The sequence below is a fragment of the Salvia miltiorrhiza genome, chromosome 8 (genome assembly GCF_028751815.1).
Source record: "Salvia miltiorrhiza cultivar Shanhuang (shh) chromosome 8, IMPLAD_Smil_shh, whole genome shotgun sequence".
In the NCBI taxonomy this organism is placed as follows: domain Eukaryota; kingdom Viridiplantae; phylum Streptophyta; class Magnoliopsida; order Lamiales; family Lamiaceae; genus Salvia; species Salvia miltiorrhiza.
In genome coordinates this window covers 44,915,919-44,931,883 of record NC_080394.1, presented here as the reverse complement: position 1 = coordinate 44,931,883, position 15,965 = coordinate 44,915,919, and the positions used below count along the sequence as shown (strand labels likewise).

General features: G+C 37.6%; 1 long non-coding RNA gene across 1 annotated transcript; it reads left to right on the top strand.

Moving 5' to 3' along the window:
* The first annotated feature begins 1,719 nt into the window (after positions 1-1,719).
* Positions 1,720-13,154, top strand: LOC130996806 (uncharacterized). Its single transcript, XR_009092818.1, has 3 exons — positions 1,720-1,851; positions 12,305-12,368; positions 12,883-13,154. It is a non-coding gene; the product is annotated as an uncharacterized LOC130996806 (long non-coding RNA).
* The last annotated feature ends 2,811 nt before the right edge of the window (positions 13,155-15,965 follow it).

Genomic DNA, 15,965 nt, shown 5'->3' with positions numbered 1-15,965 from the left:
TTGGTGATAATTTTGATGTAGTGGAGAAAGGGTCCCACCACTTTATGATATGTGTGGTTGAGATTGAATTTGAGGTGATTTTTTTGCAAATAAAGAGAAACGTGGATGGTGGGACCATTTCTATAAAAGGAAAGTGGTATAGTCTTTGCGGACGCCCGATATAGTAAAAGTGGTCCACTTTTGGCGGACGGAGGGAGTATATTTTTATTTCATATTCACTAATTTATAATGTCCTATTATATAATTTCATTGAGAAAACGATCGATGTGCTTAATGTATGGGAGTATAATATATTTTCTTATAGTATATTTGTATTGAATTGTAGATGCATGTGACAACGAATGACACTATTCCAAAATAATTATAGTCATTCATTTTTATTTTCTAATTTTTTATTTATTTTCCCTAATTTTTTATGATTTTTTCGTTAATATATACCTTTATAAAATAATTAATCAAAGAAAGTAGCTAAGAGTGTGTTATCATTTGAACTATTATTACAGTACTTTCATATTTTATATTTTATATTCACTAATTCATTATAATATAATGTCCTATATTATAATTCCATTGAGCAATCGATCGATGTGCTCAAAGTAAGACATTATTTTATAATTGTACTCATTTATTTCTGTTATTTCAATTTCACTAATTTATTATAATATATTATTGTATAGTATATTTCTATTGAGTTGTCCATCAATGTGCTCATATTGTCATTCACTTTTATTTTCTAATTTTTATTTCTACTTCCCTAATTTGCTATGATTTTTTTGTTAAGCTATTCGAAAATCATATACTTTAAATATATAGCTAATTATTCATCTTTAAATTAATATTAATACAAAATCTAGTTTTGCAATTTAAAAAAGAAAATAAAGAGTCCTAAAATGGATTAATCGCATTCTTCTTAATGGCATAATAGTTATCGTAATAAAAAATATGCAAATAAAAACAATAAAATTGATATCTTATAAAAATATATAAATATATCATTATTATAGAAAATAAGAAATAAAAAAATAAATAAGAAAATCGAAAACTCCAAATTTATGAGAATGGAGTTTTTATGATGATGGAGTCTGATAACGATTTGATAAACAAATTATGCTAGTTATAATCGTGATTCTATCTTAGCTATATAATCATGTTGAATTGTGGAGTTTGGTAATAGAATAGTTAAATATTAATTGCACCTAAAAAAGGATAGTTAAACAATTTGTGGGATTGATTGATATAATTGAAGAAAGTAAGGTTTAAATTATTATGGAAAGATTATGGGTAATCTTTTCCTTTATAGTATCATGGATATTTATGTAAAACATAAATTCAAATAAATAAAATTAATTTTTTTAGAGTTTGAAAATATATAAAATGACCAAAAAGTCCAATTATGTGCGCACATATTATGTGTGTTTAGCAGTACTCTTATTTTTATTATACAATCACCCCTCTCTCATTAATATTTTATTTCCTTAAACATGTGCCTAAATGCCTAAGTTGCCAAGTGGATTAGAAGCATTTAATGAGCATTAATTAAAGGTGTAGAGATTAAGGAGACCAAGCATTAATTGCAAATCTCCTCAAAGATCAAGTATCAAAACAAATCCTGGAAAATTCTCTCACTCTCTCACCCTCATTTCGCCACTCTCTCTCTCTCCCTCATCTCTCTCTCTTTCCTCCATTAATCACCATTGATGAAGACCTCCAAAGCTTCCTAGTTTCATACCAAGAGCCAAATCCTCCTCTAAATCTAGCCTAAACACTTTCTATTTCCTAAAATTCAAGAGATTCTTGAAAGTTTAGTCTTGGAGTTAGATAGAGAAAGTTGTGTTGTTGGTGTTATCTTGGGTAAGTGGTCTTTAATTTCATAGATCTAGCTTTTATGATGTTCTATGTGAGCTTATATGGGAGATTGAAGCAAGAAAACACCCCCTCACCTTTTTTTGAAACTTTCGAAAATTATAGAGTTCATACCCTTCAAAAAATTTTCTTTTTATTTCCTTAAATTGGGGTGAGAAATGCGTTCTATGATATGTTTGGTGATGATTGAGGTGTGTATTGTAGAATTATGTCTTGTGATGCAAAGTTTGATTGAGTTTAGTTTACCTAAAATTGGGAATTTTTGAGTTGATGTCTTAAATGAGGAATTGATGATGAGTATGAGATTATGAGATGTCTAAGATGATGATTGATGGAGTAGATTGTGGATGTGATGTTAATTGATGACTTTGATGTGAGTAAGTTTGATGAAATTAGGTATATGTGTATCTATGCCCTAAATAGTTAATTGATGGTTTATATGTGTGATTAAATGGTTTTATTAAATAGAGGTTTTTTATAAAAGAAAAAGTAAAAAGAATCCCTTGAGAGCACAAAACGCAGACTAAGGGCACGAAACTCGAAAAGAGATCGTTAAACAAAGAAACCTGAAGACACTAGCGATCCCATAAATCAGGATAGTCGTCCATCTCATCTGACCAACGTCTATGAACTATGTTATTCATTGCATTCATGCTATCACTATTGCTATAATCAACCACAAAGTTCCTCGGATTGTAGCCCATTTCCCCCGCACTCCTGAGGCGACCTTTTATGCTACCTTCCGGAACTGCTTGCATGGGCTCACTTCCCATTCCCTTTCCCGTGCCCTTTGGACGGCCACGTCCCCGCTTGGTCGTCTTGTCCGAGAGTAATTGCATCCCCTGACTAACCTGCTCCTCTAACCGACTAATGCGACTAGTAATATTGTCCGGCCCAAGAGCGGACAAATCCTTGTTACCTTCATGCGAAACACCCCCGCTTTTGTCCAAAGTTGGGTCATGTTCGAGAGCAACAGCAGTTTCGTCAATAATCGGTTTGTTCAAACCCGTGCCATCCGGAGCCTCCATCTCCAAAGTTTCCTCCACATCAGAGTCCTCCTCGTTAATGACCAAGTCACTATCTTTAATCACATCTTTATTCCCCTGAATCGGAACCAGTATTTTGTCCAACAAATCCGGCTCAGATAAATGAACCCCGAAAGACGGTCCAGAAATAGGATCCACGCCCGTATCCAAACAAGTCTCCGCATTATTCTCCAAGTCCAGAGCCTGAAATGCATTTCGTGTCTCGACCGCCTCTTTCTGAAGAACCGGAACAACAATCTATTTTTTTACCGCCTGTTCGGCAATCTTTGACCAAGCCGCAGCAGGTTTAGCTGCCGATTCCGTCGGAGCAACCTGCTGCTGCTTCTTCAAAGTGGCAGCCTCCTGCATATTTGCAGCCTGTTCATTTGAGGTAATCGCCGCCTGCCAATGCGGCCCATTGTTAGCCTTGTCATTGACAGTGTCATTCTGCTCACTCATCCCCCCAAACTTCGACTTGCGGCATCTATCGGGGGAGTGTCCCGTAATCTTGCAACGACGACAATAAAGAGGGAGATTTTCGAAAACAAACTCAATATGAAAAGAAAAATCCTCCATATCAATAAGAAGAGTATTAGGAAGAGGGTGAGACATATCTATTTCAACAAGAATACGGGCGAAATGTCCAAAATCTCTACCTGCCGAAGCACCATCGATCTTTAGAGGATGGCCCAAGTAACGACCAATTCCAGAGATAATTTGTGGATTCCAATACTCGATAGGAAGATAATGAATTCGCACCCAAACATTAGCCAAGTGAGAGTTTTCTTTGAATGGATCAAAGTTGCAAGTCCACTCTCGGAGCCGAAGAAGACCCTTTGACAACTCCCAGATCACCTTTGCCTTTGCCGTAGCTTTATCAGTTGCTGTAGTAAAACGGAGCGTGTAAAATCCCTTTCCCAGCGGAATCAGTTGCCAGTCAGAATTTATACCCCAAATCTGTTGAAGCTCCGATTTCAACTCCATAGTTGAACGTGGCTTATCGCCTTTCCCCAGCAGAAGTCGTCCTGTTAGTGCATGCTCAAAAGCTTGGACCTCCTTTAAATATAAAGCCTTAGGAATTTTGAGAGAGAATTGATCTCCTTCCTTTGTTGGACGCAAATCATGAAAAACATGAGCAGCTAAATCTTGCCGTTTAACGGGCCGCTTAACCGTAGCACTGGCATAAGAAATCCTAGCGTTATCGGCCACGCTAGGATTTACAGAATTCATATCAACTGCCGTGCAATCGGCATCACAAGGTTTTGTGGCCGATGTCTTCCCAGCGGCATCCTGGGCCTCTGTAGTCTTCACCGCGCTGTTACCAACCGTGACAGATATAGATCGAGCAGAAGAAGATGAATGTTTAGGGTGTTCAAAATTCGCAGAAACAGAGGGGAGATTTAGGAATCCCTTATCTTGAGTTCCGGCTGACGAGGTGGCCCGAGTAGCCGAATGAGTCATGGAGTTAAAGCTTGATGGAGGAGTTCTTGAAGCTCCCTTATCATGAGCTCCGGCCGGCGAGGCTGCCGGAGCAGCAGGATGATGATCCAGTCCGGTGGCGGCTAGGGTCGGCGTTGATGCTCGTTGGCGGCGGAGCTCAAGGAGGTGCGCAGCCGCATCGCTCAGGAGCAGCCCGTCGTCCGTACGTCGCTTCTCAGGATGGTGCGCGGCTGCCCCATCTGCTGCTGCTCGGTCCAACCGGCGAAGATGCTGAACGGCGAGCTCTCTCGGCGATGAGGCGGAGCGGCGACTGCTGCTGGATCGGCGAGCGGATCGGCGATGAATCTCGACTCTTCCACTACTGCTGCTGGATCTCTCTCCAGCCTCTCCGGCACGCCGATCTTGATGGAGGCGCTGTGGAGGAGCTGCTGGAGGCGCTGCTCTCGTCAAGTCAGAGATGAACAGTGCAGATTGCGAATGAAAAAGATGGATCGTGTGATTAAATGGTTTTAATTGATAGATCTACACTACTAGAAAAACGCTCATAGATAACGGATAAAATCCGTTATCTATGAGCAAAAAAACCGTTGTGTATAGTGGTGTTATCTATTCTATACGTCATACACAACGGTTTCAAAACCGTTATGTATAGTAGCATAGATAACGGTACGATGCGTCATACATAACAGTACGCATCCGTTATCTATAAAGGTTATACATAATGGTTTTTCACCGTTATGTATTAAGATTTTTCCGTTATGTATTAATTTTTTTTTTATTTTTTTTTATCATAGTTAACAGTTTTTTGCACTTTTTATAACGGTTTTAACCGTTATCTTTGATAGAATACATAACGGTTTTTCACCGTTATGTATTAGAATTTTTTTTATTTTTTTTAATCATAGTTAACAGTTTTTTGCACTTTTTATAACGGTTTTAACCGTTATCTTTGATAGAATACATAACGGTTTTTTGCACTTTTTATAACGATTTTTTGCACTTTTTATAACGATTTTTGCAGTTTTTATAACGATTTTAACCGTTATCTTTAATTAGAATACATAACGATTTTTTGAACCATTTATAACAGTTTTTTGCACTTTATATAATTATAGTATATTTTTAAATTTTGTAATTTTTATAAAACGACAAAATGATAAAATCAACAATAACAATTTTATATATCATCCAAAATATTCATACATTACCATCCAAATGAACCAAGTATCAAGTATACATCATCATTGCATATTCGATTCAAAATTGAAAGTACCAACTATCTTATAGCTAAAACAAAATTCTATCATACTATGTATTCTAGCACTAAGTCCTCAAGAACTAGTTGCTCTTTCCTGAAATCCTTCTTCCTCATGAAAGTAATCTGCAATAGAGATTTAGTGAAAAATGAAGAATGACCGCTACCTTCAGAATTATTAAAGTGACAAACTAAAAAAATAGGCACCAAATAGGCAATCGTCTGAGGTAGCTTAAAGTGCACGTGAGCCCTTCTTTTCTCTTCCATCTCTTCCTTGAGGGCTTCGTTACTGCACCTTCCCAAGAAGTCGAACATAAGATCCGACATAACAGCAAGAGCAACTAGCAGAGCCTACAAATGTCCAAGAATCCCGCTCAAGAATCCCCCAGAAGTAAAGATAATGAATGTAATTCCTGACAAATAGTATGAAATGTCAAACCAAATTAATAAACACACCTGATATTGTTTCCCGATTGGACAAAAATCTTTCCCAATAGTTCTACACCAAAAATTTACATAATTGATTAAGATGAACAGTGCATAGTTTTCCAAGAAGAGCTGGAGCTCTTTCAATCGCCGTATTGAAATGAACTCAATGAAGAATTCTAATAGCATACAATAAAAATAGATGCATAAATTATGAAAGCGTAGATAGGGGTGTCTATTCGGGGCGGGTCGGGTACCCTACCCGAAAATTGCGGGTACCCGACCCCGACTTTTTGGCGAAACTCCCACCCGATACCTGTCCCGCCTCTACCGTCGGGTACCCTAATACCCGGCGCGGGTACCCGGCGCGGGTATTAGGGTACCCGCCTACCCGCTTGTTTTTAAATTTTTTTTTTCCGATTAATTAGAGGCTATTGAAGTATTGATTCTCATTTCTCTCGCATGAAGACTTGAAGTATTGATTCTCATTTCTCTCGTATACAGTATCAGCATATATATCAATATGAAGATTAATTTGTTAATTTGTTATATCATCTCAAAGGTAGGTACAAACAATAAATGCTAGCTTTTCAACTCAATTTATTTATAATTAATATTATACGAACTCACCCAATTATATCATATTATCATCCAAAAACAAGAACTGTTTTGGTGTTGGATAAAAAAAAATTATATATACAGATTACAGAATTTACAGTCTATACAAATTATCCATCCAATTTTTAAAAATATTGTAGAGAACATGCAAAAAAACACAATATCTATTATATAATTCTATATATCCTTGCTATAAAGTTATTTTCACGTCTGCAGACTGCAGCACCAATTAGGGTAGAAAGTTATTTTTTTTTACTAATTACTAATTTACTATTTAGTATTTACTATTATTAAAAATTAATAAAAATATAAAAATTATATTATATTAATAACAAATGCGGGTATTCGGGTATACCCGTTACCCGACGGGTATACCCGATACCCGCGGAATTTTAAATTCTACTACCCGCTCCCGACCCGGTTCCCGTTTCTTGCGGGTATCGGGTACCCGATACCCGGTCGGGTATCGGGTTCGGGACGGGTAACCCGATACCCGCATCCCGTTTTGACACCCCTAAGCGTAGATATGTCAAGGACACCAAATTTCAGCATACAAACAAATGAGTTCTAGGAATGACATGATATATTGAACAAGATATGAAACCGAATAAGATGTCTTCTAACCTTAGCTGCAGGAAATAACCACTTGCAACACTAACACCATCTGTAAAATATTTGGGTTCACATCTTGAGACACTAAAAACAGTTTCACACTAAGCAACAATAAATCCTCTGAACAATCGAATAATCTCGCTGTGAAAAAAAAGGGGATAAACAAAGTAAAAGAAATTAAAATTGAGATGATTTGAAGTAGGTATTGCATTAAATTGAGATTTTAACTACAATAGAAAATGAGCTTCATCTGCACAATAGAAAAATAAGAAGTGATAAGCAGAAATACCCCGCATGTAGTGAGTTAGCAGTTATTTTGACCCCTTCTTCCTGTAGTGGCAAGAAAAAAATTGAATGTTGCGACGTTTCACTGCTAATAAGTCTTACAAATCGCAAAAAGAGCATGCACCTGAAAGAGCCTCGCGAGTTCATTAGCATGCAGTATGTTAGCAAGCTTGGACTGTCCATATAAAGTTGAGTTCGAGAAACAATTAAGACATTCAATACTAACTTAGAGTTGGTGGCTTTCATATAAAATAATAATAATAGGTTTTTTAGTCATCTAGTGTAAAAGATTTCCATTTTTATAAAGTTGAGTTCGAGAATCAGTAGTATATCATGTCTATATGTAAGTGGAGCTTATTAGTCATCTAGTGTAAAAGATTTCCATTTTTATTCTCACATCACTACTAGAATAAAGAGAACTTAAGAAAGAGAGTTTTCACTTTATTTATGCAGATGTAAGGGAACGAAAATAAAGAGAACTTAAGCACTTGATTTATTAAACGCATAGATAGTGTCCAGAAATTACTTAGCTTTTTTATCCATTATATTGGGGGTGTGGAGTGGAAGCTTGAAGCTTGAATAAGCAATGTTAGAGGAGTTCATGAGTGGTAATGGTAGTCTCTACAGATGTAAGAAAAGAGCCCCAATCTCAGGATCAGAAATGATATTCTAGATTTTTGGAAAAGAAGAATCATGAGATTCAAGGAACAATAAAGTCAGTTTAAAAAAAAGGGGGGGGAGCAATAAAGTCAAATACAAAATCAGAAGACCAAATCACTTATCCAATAACTAGATATAATCATTAACAAAAATAACTCACCAGATCCATAGCCAATTATCAACCAAAGAAAATATCCATTTGCTCCACTCTTCCTATGGGCTTTATCGAATCTGATGACAAAAGGGTTCCTAAGTCAAATGCAACATTGCAAAGCCACAAAAATATAGCATATGTACTTGGTGTATCTATATCTTTCTCGGTATGAAGTCTTTCCATTAAGTGTTTTTCAGTATCGTTAAACAAGCAAAAAATACTAGCATGCTCCCGCAAATGGCTTTAAGATATATGTATAAGTTAATTGAATCTTGGATCAGCAGTGGCAGTACATTGCAAGTACAATTTCATATTGTGAATAAAAGTACGCTAAATGTACCTGTGTGAGAAGGAAACCAACAAACCAGGGAATATAATGTCCCCGAAGCCTATCATGTTATAACCATAATAAGGATCGGAAAGTTTAGGAAATCTCAGAAGCATGGGGATTGATTCTCCACCGCTATTATTGCCTCGAGCAACCTAAAGAAAAAAAAAAGAATAAAGCAGGATGACAAACTGATATAAGTGAAAAAGAATTAAAAATGCAATTACTGTACAAAAGGGATCAACCCTTGTGTACAGTTTTCAGTTTATTTAGTTCTCTGTTTAAGATATTAGATTTAGCTTCTGATTATCAGTAAGTTATTGTAATTTATTCAAAAGGCCAGACAGAGGCAATGAAAAACTCATAAAATACAACGAAATGCACACATTTTGGACGCGCTATAGATGACTCATAAAGAGTTTAAACATGCATAATTCAATCATAGAATAATGGTGGAATCAATCCTTGAAACAATCCAAGACATCCCATTGAAATTGGTTCAATCCACGATTGAAGAACTCAACATCATATACATTTCTCTTGCATCATTTCTGATGTCTTTTGCAGCCAAACCAAAACAAAGAATCCAATACACATTATATAAAGAGTATCCGAATTAAGCCAAAGGCATCACACCAATGTACACAATCGACATCGAATAATATTTCACTAAAAATATTGAGTGAAGAAATAATTGATAACAAAACAGGGCCTTTCTAACGCAATAAACACCCACTGACCCTCACAACATCCACCGGGAAAGATCGAGACAATATCTGAAACAATTTCGTAACGCAGCTAAAGAAGCAATTTTGATCACTGGGGTTTCCCAGTTAACTGCTTTGACATATCATGAGCATCAAAATGCGGATTACAGTCTTTGGAATAAAAGTCATTTTTCTCAATAAGAGCTCTCAACTCATCAAAAGTAAACTCCGAACTGTTAGGATCACTGGTAGGCGACTCACCGGAAGAATCGAGAGTCTTGGGCTGGCGCAGGCACAAGCAACACCATCCACCACCGCCGCAGTTGGCCCTTCTGCCCCAACCCCGTGAACTTACACAAATGCCACTCTGCTTCCGTTTCTGGTGATCAATTCATTGAGTTCAAAACTAGCAACCAGCTCAATCAGAAAACTATGCATAGTAATCCGCTAAAAGTTTGAGCAAAAATTCATCCAAGCGCTATAGTTAGAAAACTATGCTCAAAATAGAAAAATCAATAAGTTCATATGTACCTGTATATATCAAAGCTTAGCTCTCGGTAGAAAAGCTTCGGAAACTCCTCTCGGATAGTCTGAATCGCGTAACCCATATTCATATAATAATCCTGCTTTACAAAAAATAAAGAGAGTGTCGGCAGTGACCCTTAGCCGCCGTCTGACTCGGGATCGAGGAAGTCCAGGCACGGCGGCGAGGAGCTGCTATTGATGCCGGAGGTCGGAGAGGGTAGAGTCTAGATCTGGGGCCCTAAGATTTCAGACGGAGGAATTAGGGATCTAGGGTTTGGAGGAGAGAGTGGCGCCGCCGCTTGAGATACAGGCGGTAGTGGCGCTGGAACCTTTTCAAATTGAGGCGGTGGTTAGGTGAGATTTTGAGGGAGAGTGGCGGCGGCTTCTCACTACAGTTCGCCGGAGATTGAGAAGTCGGGCGATGGTGTGAGTTTGTGAATGCACGAATTGAGTCAAAAGAAAGAGAGATAAGGCGGGCGAGGCCGGCTCTCCTCGCCGGAACTTCAGCGGCCGCGACAGCGGAGCCCTAGCTGGTCCGCTCAGCTTGAAAGAGAAGGGGGAAAGAATTTTCTGTGTAAATTTTTAGGAGAGCTCGATTGGGAGGGATTTGAGAGAAACATGAGTTTCAAATGATTTAATATAATATAAGTTATAAAAAAATTAAAAAAGAATTAAAAAAATTATACATAACAGTTTTCAAAGTGGTGATACATAACGGTTTAATAAACCGTTGTAAAATATGCTCATAGATAACGGTCGGCGTAACGGTTTTGCAGTACCGTTATGTATGCAACTAATAGATAACGCACAAACATAACGGATTAACATAAACCGTTATCTAAACCTAAGGATAACACTACATAGATAACGGTTTTTTGTCAAACCGTTATCTATCCCTAAAAGTGCGCTCATACATAACGGTTTTTGAAAAAAACCGTTATCTATTCACTGTTATGTATGTAAAATTTTGTAGTAGTGCTAATGTTGGATTAATGTTTCATATGCATTTGTGAAATTTCAAAAAGTTTAGTTTAACAAAAAATTAGGACTTTCATGCCTATGTGTTGATTAAGTGAATTGAATAAGGATAAATGAAATTGAGCATGATATTAGAGTCTAATGATGTTTGGTTAGGTCAAATGTTGGCTATATGAAATTTTGACTTAGTTTAGTTTACACAAGTTTTGGGTTTTCATGTGTTGAGAGGTCAATGATTGGTTTAATAAGGTTTATTTGCTTTACGATCAGTATGTGAATGTTTGTCATGCCTTAATTAAGAGTCCACGTTGATACGTGAGATTTCTCCGAGTTTAGTTTCCATGATAAGAGAGAGTCTATGTATGTGTAGTGAGTTATATGATGCATGAGGTCAAATATGAGTAATTGAATACTTTTGAGCATGAAAGCGAGATGAGAGTTGAAATGGTGTGTTCTTTGAAACGTTCTTTGAGATTTGAGTTTGGGATGTAAGAGAAGAGTCGAGTTTGAGTTGTGATGAGTGATATGTTCATGCTTGAATGTTTTTTAGTGTTATAAGTGTTTAAGATGAGTTTTGAGAAGTTTTCATTGAAGGAGTGTAGAGTTGAGCATGTTTGCTTGTGTGATCAAGTTGGGAGTTATTTTGAGACGCCACTGACCTACTGTTTTCGATAGGTTATTGTTACCCAAACACCATGAAAATTTTATGAATCGTATATATGAGAGTCTTGAGAATATCCGTAAAAGTTCAAGTCATTTGGACTTTTTTATTATTTTTATAAAATAGAAAACTAAAACTGCTACTTTCTGCCGGAATGTTCGATGAGTAGTCAATAGAGTCACCTTTTCCAATATCTTTCCCTAACATTTTGGAGTCAAAATTTTTATTATTAAGACATTAGTGTCTTAACCCACAAAATTTCAACCCTTTTCGGAAATGTTTACTATTTTTCAAAAATCGAAACTTTTAATTGCTCAAAACTGCCGAATGAGGTAGACTGTAGTAAAACTGTTATATCTACTAAATTACTAGGCATTTTTCATCCTAAGTTTTTTTTAATGAAACTACACTCAAAGAGGTTTCAAATGGTATAGGTCACGACTCCAGTGGAGTTCTGTACCGAGTCTGGTAAAGTTTTTAAATTGAGTCAGTGCAGAATGATGTTTGTTTGTGATATGTTTATGTGTGAACTTATATGCTTATGTGCTTGATTGCTATGAGTTTTAATCCGAATTGAGTGTTAAGTTGAGAGTATAACTTGTGAATCCTTAGGGGTTAGATATACCTAGGGATCGAGATTTACTTGGGTATATAGAAGATGAGTGATGAGTTATAGTTTGAGATAAGATTGGAGTCTTTGGTAACGAGTTACTAACTGAGGTTTATTTTATCACATGAACCTTCAACAATGATGATGATACATGAAGACATGAGTGGAGTGAAGGAGTAAGTTGCCCCTTTTCTAACATGAGCTTGAGCTAAGTTGTTCAGGTGGGCATTATTTTGAGTATACATATATTACGAGCTTTCAAAACTATTATGATGATGATATTTATGAGTTTATCAAATGTTTTTGAGATGAATGATGTTTGAGAACTATTGACTTGCCAAGTTTTGATGTTGAGCTTGTATGTTACCCTCTACTGATGAGATGAGACGAATTCGGATCCTGCCACAAGCGGGGTTGTGTACACAGAGGTGATCGTGAGCCGTCTTCGGGTCGGCCGGTCACAGTGCTTGATAAGGAGGCCTACTTCTCAGTACCTTGATGATGATGATGAGTTGTAGATGCAGTACATACATGTCGAGTACTTGTCTGCAGACACTTATTTATGATGTTTATTGTTAAAACTGCTTGCACATGTTCTTTTAAGATATAATTCATGTGTATTGCTGAAATGTGGCAAGTTCAATCTATAGCTCTAAGAGCAGCTTTTATTGTTTTTCGGCATATGTCCACTGAGTATTATGTACTCACTCCCTGCATGTATTTCTAAACCTGCAGGATAAGCAAGGAGCGAGATTGGTCCGGTGCTGGTGGGGAGTTGTTTCATCTAATGTTTTCTTTGACCGAAATCCCATTTTTGGTGATAAAATCTTAATGAGGAGTTACTTTGTTCTGAATCAAGCAATTTACTCTCGGTTATGTGTCTTCATACATATAATCGGTTCACCTTTTGCTGCGATACTCTGAACCTTATGTTTCTTCGTGAATATTGAGCTATACCTACTTTGTATTTGTTCATGAGAATCCTGATATTTATGAAATTATGACGATGTTGACGTTTATACCCTTGAGTTGATTTCTGATGCTTTGCCTTAGCATGTTTGTATGTAAGCTTTCGCTTGAGTTTCAATCTTTTATTGTTGTCTTTCTTATCCTTTTATATTGGTCGTAACGATACTCGATCTATGCTATCACTAGCGTTGGGATCGGGCTGCGACAGAGTGGTATTAGAGCAGTTCGTCTGCTCTGAGTCTATTGCTTGATTGAGTTGAACCTTTGATTGCTCTCATCTTTGAATAAGAGTACTAGTCTAAATTTGAATTCCTAGGCTAGTTTGAGAGTCAGTTCGAAACAAAACCCCAACACCCCATCTCCTCCGGCTAATCGAGGTAAGAGGTTGTTGATGTTTCCTTGTTGCCTCTTTGTTGGGTATTGACTTTGAGATGATGGAACATAATATGAACCAATGGTTGAGGATTGTATCGAGAGATGTTGAGGCTAATATAGCCGTCGTCCCGTTGCACCAACCGAGAATGAGTATACTGATGATGAGTTATATCAAGTAAGTTTCATACCCCTTTTTTTGAGAAACACAATGCTCTCTATTACAGGATGCAGAATTTAAAAGGAGTAATACATTGATGGTTTAGAGATACTGAACCCTGTGAGGGCAATGCGCTTGGAGAGTTCTTAGCACTCTACCACCGACGTTGGTTGGAGACTATTTCATATGGAAATGAAGAGGCACAGGCCATTACCCACGAGATTCCATAGCTACCCCCGGAATGGCAGGACTGGACGACTTTTATTAGTTGTCGCAATACATTGTGAGAACTGAGTCCGGACGAAAAACAAAACGCGCAGACTTTCGTGGATTCATAGCTACGCTTAGCTACCGCTACTTCGCGTTTGGTAAGCCATCTGCACCGCCCCATCGATTATCAGATGGACTAGTACGAGGACAAGTCGAGTGACGATAATACGTACTATCTGATTGAGGAGAACAAGAGTGAGGAGGCCGAGCTGAGTGAGGACCTATCGGTGAACGACGCAGCAACGGAGTATTGGGAGACGATGACGACGAGAAGGAAGATGGCGGATGATTTTTGTGCTTACCTTATAGATGAAGATGGACTAGCTTGAGGCTAGCAATATATATATCTTTTTTTTCCCTATGATATGCCTCCGAGAGGGAGCAGATGGACCAACCGTTGGGATAATATGAAGAGAGTTAGAGATTTCATCAGAATTATAGGGATAGCTTAGGGGAGTTCTTAGAATACTAACGCAGACGTTGGTTCAAGGATACGCAGTTCAGAGTTGACGACGTCAAGGGCGTTCTACACCTGTTGCTACTACTACCGATGGAGTGGCAGAAATAGGAAATTTACCCAACATCGCAGTTCATAGACACGACCCTGATAAGACGAACGTATTATGGAGACCTCAGGGGATGCATAGATACTATTGACCAATTGTACTTCGCAATAGAGGTACTTTCACCGGGACCACGTTTATTGTCGCTAGAGTAGTCATGAGAGTAGACTTACTGAGCCCCTATTCCATTTGGTCATATTTCAATTATTCTGCATCCATTTGAACTCATGCAGGAGCTGAGCTATTTACGATTGAGAAATTTTTCCAGATCCACTGTGTTCGAGCCTAAGCCGTTTGTGTTGGAGATCCTTACTCCTTGCTTTGACAGTGGACTATTTATTCATTTTCCACTTAGTTGATTGTTCCTACTTCCAACATTGATTTACTCCCGTCATATCATATCCTAGTTTCTATTCTAGTTGATGTTCTAGCATTTGATCTTACATTGATTGTAACTTCTTTATTTACTCTTGAGACAGCACTGGCTGTTATGGAATCATTCCATTACTTGAGCTCGTCTTGTACGAAGATAAGACATTTTTATTCATCACATCCTATTCCCTACCACATCCGACAAAAGTTAGGGATGTCTAGGTAACTAGGGTGGCATAACCAAAAGAATGATTCGTAGAAAGACGATTTATGGGAGCAGTCGTAGGATACAATTATTACGGGACGAGCACAACTATTCTACCATGGATTTTCTTTATTTTGCCATTTATGCAGAAAGCTAACCATTTTGAGGATGAGAAGAAGTGATGCTAAGCCAGAGTAAGCAATAGCAGATTCAAGGAGAATCGAGATGACATAGAACAGTTAATGTATTCCACGATAGCAGACTGAGATGATGACTAGTACAGATGTAGCATCGTCGTAGTATTAGGGGATGTTTTATTTTTATGCCCCGCAATTTGTGAGAGTTCTCGAAAAAGAAAATTTTCTTATATACCTATATATGACGATGACCAGAGGGTCTTTATATTTGAGTAGAGTTTTGATCTGATGTTGCGATGATAGACATAAACGATGTCTTTGACATTGAGTTATGAGAATCGAAGAAATAGTATGATGTTGAGTAAGAGTCTTATGATTTGTGAGTTACGAGAATTAGTTCTAAGATTGATATATGTCTCCTTAGACTACCGCTGAGAAAGAGAAATAGAAACCGAGAAGAAGAAGAGGAAGAACAGAGAGATCCCACACCACCATCACCTCTCCCACATCAGGAGATGAGGGTAGAAGAAGTTTTCCTGTGACAAAATCCACCAACATTCAATGGATCGAGAGATCCCGCTGGAAACTGAGGAGTGGATTCGGAGTATGGAGAGAATTTTCAGATTCCTTAGATGTAGCGACGCCAAGCGCCTCATGTGTATGTCGTACCAACTTAAAGGATCTGCAGACTTCTGGTGGGAAGCGAAACAGAAAACGATGAACGAGGAGCAGATAGCAGCTCTTACTTGGGAGCAGTTTAAAGAAGCTCT